The sequence below is a fragment of the Balaenoptera ricei genome, chromosome 15 (genome assembly GCF_028023285.1).
Source record: "Balaenoptera ricei isolate mBalRic1 chromosome 15, mBalRic1.hap2, whole genome shotgun sequence".
In the NCBI taxonomy this organism is placed as follows: Eukaryota; Metazoa; Chordata; class Mammalia; order Artiodactyla; family Balaenopteridae; genus Balaenoptera; species Balaenoptera ricei.
Genome location: NC_082653.1, coordinates 88,595,534 through 88,601,533, shown reverse-complemented (window position 1 = coordinate 88,601,533; position 6,000 = coordinate 88,595,534).

Below are 6,000 nucleotides of genomic sequence, written 5' to 3'. Positions count from 1 at the left end.
CATCCCATGATGAGGGCTAAGTTAATCCAAACAGAGCGGCATCCGATGCTGAGGGCTAAGTTAATCCAAACAGAGCGGCATCCCATGCTGAGGGCTAAGTTAATCCAAACAGAGCGTCATCCGATGCTGAGGTCTAAGTTAATCCAAACAGGGCGGCATCCCATGCTGAGGGCTAAGTTAATCCAAACAGAGCGGCATCCCATGCTGAGGGCTAAGTTAATCCAAACAGAGCGGCATCCGATGCTGAGGGCTAAGTTAATCCAAACAGAGCGGCATCCCATGCTGAGGGCTAAGTTAATCCAAACAGAGCGTCATCCCATGATGAGGGCTAAGTTAATCCAAACAGAGCGGCATCCGATGCTGAGGGCTAAGTTAATCCAAACAGGGCGGCATCCCATGCTGAGGGCTAAGTTAATCCAAACAGAGCGGCATCCCATGCTGAGGGCTAAGTTAATCCAAACAGAGCGGCATCCGATGCTGAGGGCTAAGTTAATCCAAACAGAGCGGCATCCCATGCTGAGGGCTAAGTTAATCCAAACAGAGCGTCATCCCATGCTGAGGGCTAAGTTAATCCAAACAGAGCGTCATCCGATGCTGAGGTCTAAGTTAATCCAAACAGGGCGGCATCCCATGCTGAGGGCTAAGTTAATCCAAACAGAGCGGCATCCCATGCTGAGGGCTAAGTTAATCCAAACAGAGCGGCATCCCATGCTGAGGGCTAAGTTAATCCAAACAGAGCGGCATCCCATGCTGAGGGCTAAATTAATCCAAACAGAGCGTCATCCCATGATGAGGGCTAAGTTAATCCAAACAGAGCGGCATCCGATGCTGAGGGCTAAGTTAATCCAAACAGGGCGGCATCCCATGCTGAGGGCTAAGTTAATCCAAACAGGGCGGCATCCCATGCTGAGGGCTAAGTTAATCCAAACAGGGCGGCATCCCATGCTGAGGGCTAAGTTAATCCAAACAGAGCGGCATCCGATGCTGAGGGCTAAGTTAATCCAAACAGAGCGGCATCCCATGCTGAGGGCTAAGTTAATCCAAACAGAGCGTCATCCCATGCTGAGGGCTAAGTTAATCCAAACAGAGCGTCATCCCATGCTGAGGTCTAAGTTAATCCAAACAGGGCGGCATCCCATGCTGAGGGCTAAGTTAATCCAAACAGAGCGTCATCCCATGCTGAGGGCTAAGTTAATCCAAACAGAGCGTCATCCCATGCTGAGGGCTAAGTTAATCCAAACAGAGCGGCATCCCATGCTGAGGGCTAAGTTAATCCAAACAGAGCGGCATCCGATGCTGAGGGCTAAGTTAATCCAAACAGAGCGGCATCCGATGCTGAGGGCTAAGTTAATCCAAACAGAGCGTCATCCCATGCTGAGGGCTAAGTTAATCCAAACAGGGCGTCATCCCATGCTGAGGGCTAAGTTAATCCAAACAGAGCGGCATCCCATGCTGAGGGCTAAGTTAATCCAAACAGAGCGTCATCCGATGCTGAGGGCTAAGTTAATCCAAACAGAGCGGCATCCGATGCTGAGGGCTAAGTTAATCCAAACAGAGCGTCATCCCATGCTGAGGGCTAAGTTAATCCAAACAGAGCGTCATCCCATGCTGAGGGCTAAGTTAATCCAAACAGAGCGGCATCCCATGCTGAGGGCTAAGTTAATCCAAACAGAGCGTCATCCGATGCTGAGGGCTAAGTTAATCCAAACAGAGCGGCATCCGATGCTGAGGGCTAAGTTAATCCAAACAGAGCGGCATCCGATGCTGAGGGCTAAGTTAATCCAAACAGAGCGGCATCCCATGCTGAGGGCTAAGTTAATCCAAACAGAGCGTCATCCCATGATGAGGGCTAAGTTAATCCAAACAGAGCGGCATCCGATGCTGAGGGCTAAGTTAATCCAAACAGAGCGGCATCCCATGCTGAGGGCTAAGTTAATCCAAACAGAGCGTCATCCGATGCTGAGGTCTAAGTTAATCCAAACAGGGCGGCATCCCATGCTGAGGGCTAAGTTAATCCAAACAGAGCGGCATCCCATGCTGAGGGCTAAGTTAATCCAAACAGAGCGGCATCCGATGCTGAGGGCTAAGTTAATCCAAACAGAGCGGCATCCCATGCTGAGGGCTAAGTTAATCCAAACAGAGCGTCATCCGATGCTGAGGGCTAAGTTAATCCAAACAGAGCGGCATCCGATGCTGAGGGCTAAGTTAATCCAAACAGAGCGTCATCCCATGCTGAGGGCTAAGTTAATCCAAACAGAGCGTCATCCCATGCTGAGGGCTAAGTTAATCCAAACAGAGCGGCATCCCATGCTGAGGGCTAAGTTAATCCAAACAGAGCGTCATCCGATGCTGAGGGCTAAGTTAATCCAAACAGAGCGGCATCCGATGCTGAGGGCTAAGTTAATCCAAACAGAGCGGCATCCGATGCTGAGGGCTAAGTTAATCCAAACAGAGCGGCATCCCATGCTGAGGGCTAAGTTAATCCAAACAGAGCGTCATCCCATGATGAGGGCTAAGTTAATCCAAACAGAGCGGCATCCGATGCTGAGGGCTAAGTTAATCCAAACAGAGCGGCATCCCATGCTGAGGGCTAAGTTAATCCAAACAGAGCGTCATCCGATGCTGAGGTCTAAGTTAATCCAAACAGGGCGGCATCCCATGCTGAGGGCTAAGTTAATCCAAACAGAGCGGCATCCCATGCTGAGGGCTAAGTTAATCCAAACAGAGCGGCATCCGATGCTGAGGGCTAAGTTAATCCAAACAGAGCGGCATCCCATGCTGAGGGCTAAGTTAATCCAAACAGAGCGTCATCCCATGATGAGGGCTAAGTTAATCCAAACAGAGCGGCATCCGATGCTGAGGGCTAAGTTAATCCAAACAGGGCGGCATCCCATGCTGAGGGCTAAGTTAATCCAAACAGAGCGGCATCCCATGCTGAGGGCTAAGTTAATCCAAACAGAGCGGCATCCGATGCTGAGGGCTAAGTTAATCCAAACAGAGCGGCATCCCATGCTGAGGGCTAAGTTAATCCAAACAGAGCGTCATCCCATGCTGAGGGCTAAGTTAATCCAAACAGAGCGTCATCCGATGCTGAGGTCTAAGTTAATCCAAACAGGGCGGCATCCCATGCTGAGGGCTAAGTTAATCCAAACAGAGCGGCATCCCATGCTGAGGGCTAAGTTAATCCAAACAGAGCGGCATCCCATGCTGAGGGCTAAGTTAATCCAAACAGAGCGGCATCCCATGCTGAGGGCTAAATTAATCCAAACAGAGCGTCATCCCATGATGAGGGCTAAGTTAATCCAAACAGAGCGGCATCCGATGCTGAGGGCTAAGTTAATCCAAACAGGGCGGCATCCCATGCTGAGGGCTAAGTTAATCCAAACAGGGCGGCATCCCATGCTGAGGGCTAAGTTAATCCAAACAGGGCGGCATCCCATGCTGAGGGCTAAGTTAATCCAAACAGAGCGGCATCCGATGCTGAGGGCTAAGTTAATCCAAACAGAGCGGCATCCCATGCTGAGGGCTAAGTTAATCCAAACAGAGCGTCATCCCATGCTGAGGGCTAAGTTAATCCAAACAGAGCGTCATCCCATGCTGAGGTCTAAGTTAATCCAAACAGGGCGGCATCCCATGCTGAGGGCTAAGTTAATCCAAACAGAGCGTCATCCCATGCTGAGGGCTAAGTTAATCCAAACAGAGCGTCATCCCATGCTGAGGGCTAAGTTAATCCAAACAGAGCGGCATCCCATGCTGAGGGCTAAGTTAATCCAAACAGAGCGGCATCCGATGCTGAGGGCTAAGTTAATCCAAACAGAGCGGCATCCGATGCTGAGGGCTAAGTTAATCCAAACAGAGCGTCATCCCATGCTGAGGGCTAAGTTAATCCAAACAGAGCGTCATCCCATGCTGAGGGCTAAGTTAATCCAAACAGAGCGGCATCCCATGCTGAGGGCTAAGTTAATCCAAACAGGGCGGCATCCGATGCTGAGGGCTAAGTTAATCCAAACAGAGCGGCATCCCATGCTGAGGGCTAAGTTAATCCAAACAGAGCGTCATCCCATGCTGAGGGCTAAGTTAATCCAAACAGAGCGTCATCCCATGCTGAGGGCTAAATTAATCCAAACAGAGCGTCATCCGATGCTGAGGTCTAAGTTAATCCAAACAGGGCGGCATCCCATGCTGAGGGCTAAATTAATCCAAACAGAGCGGCATCCCATGCTGAGGGCTAAGTTAATCCAAACAGAGCGGCATCCGATGCTGAGGGCTAAGTTAATCCAAACAGAGCGGCATCCCATGCTGAGGGCTAAGTTAATCCAAACAGAGCGTCATCCCATGATGAGGGCTAAGTTAATCCAAACAGAGCGGCATCCGATGCTGAGGGCTAAGTTAATCCAAACAGAGCGTCATCCCATGCTGAGGGCTAAGTTAATCCAAACAGAGCGGCATCCCATGCTGAGGGCTAAGTTAATCCAAACAGAGCGGCATCCGATGCTGAGGGCTAAGTTAATCCAAACAGAGCGGCATCCCATGCTGAGGGCTAAGTTAATCCAAACAGAGCGTCATCCCATGCTGAGGGCTAAGTTAATCCAAACAGAGCGTCATCCGATGCTGAGGTTTAAGTTAATCCAAACAGGGCGGCATCCCATGCTGAGGGCTAAGTTAATCCAAACAGGGCGGCATCCCATGCTGAGGGCTAAGTTAATCCAAACAGAGCGGCATCCGATGCTGAGGGCTAAGTTAATCCAAACAGAGCGGCATCCGATGCTGAGGGCTAAGTTAATCCAAACAGAGCGGCATCCGATGCTGAGGGCTAAGTTAATCCAAACAGAGCGGCATCCGATGCTGAGGGCTAAGTTAATCCAAACAGAGCGTCATCCCATGATGAGGGCTAAGTTAATCCAAACAGAGCGGCATCCGATGCTGAGGGCTAAGTTAATCCAAACAGAGCGGCATCCCATGCTGAGGGCTAAGTTAATCCAAACAGAGCGTCATCCGATGCTGAGGTCTAAGTTAATCCAAACAGGGCGGCATCCCATGCTGAGGGCTAAGTTAATCCAAACAGAGCGTCATCCCATGCTGAGGGCTAAGTTAATCCAAACAGAGCGGCATCCGATGCTGAGGGCTAAGTTAATCCAAACAGAGCGGCATCCCATGCTGAGGGCTAAGTTAATCCAAACAGAGCGTCATCCCATGATGAGGGCTAAGTTAATCCAAACAGAGCGGCATCCGATGCTGAGGGCTAAGTTAATCCAAACAGGGCGGCATCCCATGCTGAGGGCTAAGTTAATCCAAACAGAGCGGCATCCCATGCTGAGGGCTAAGTTAATCCAAACAGAGCGGCATCCGATGCTGAGGGCTAAGTTAATCCAAACAGAGCGGCATCCCATGCTGAGGGCTAAGTTAATCCAAACAGAGCGTCATCCCATGCTGAGGGCTAAGTTAATCCAAACAGAGCGTCATCCGATGCTGAGGTCTAAGTTAATCCAAACACGGCGGCATCCCATGCTGAGGGCTAAGTTAATCCAAACAGAGCGGCATCCCATGCTGAGGGCTAAGTTAATCCAAACAGAGCGGCATCCGATGCTGAGGGCTAAGTTAATCCAAACAGAGCGGCATCCCATGCTGAGGGCTAAGTTAATCCAAACAGAGCGTCATCCCATGATGAGGGCTAAATTAATCCAAACAGAGCGTCATCCGATGCTGAGGGCTAAGTTAATCCAAACAGGGCGGCATCCCATGCTGAGGGCTAAGTTAATCCAAACAGGGCGGCATCCCATGCTGAGGGCTAAGTTAATCCAAACAGAGCGGCATCCGATGCTGAGGGCTAAGTTAATCCAAATAGAGCGGCATCCCATGCTGAGGGCTAAGTTAATCCAAACAGAGCGTCATCCCATGCTGAGGGCTAAGTTAATCCAAACAGAGCAGCATCCGATGCTGAGGGCTAAGTTAATCCAAACAGGGCGGCATCCCATGCTGAGGGCTAAGTTAATCCAAACA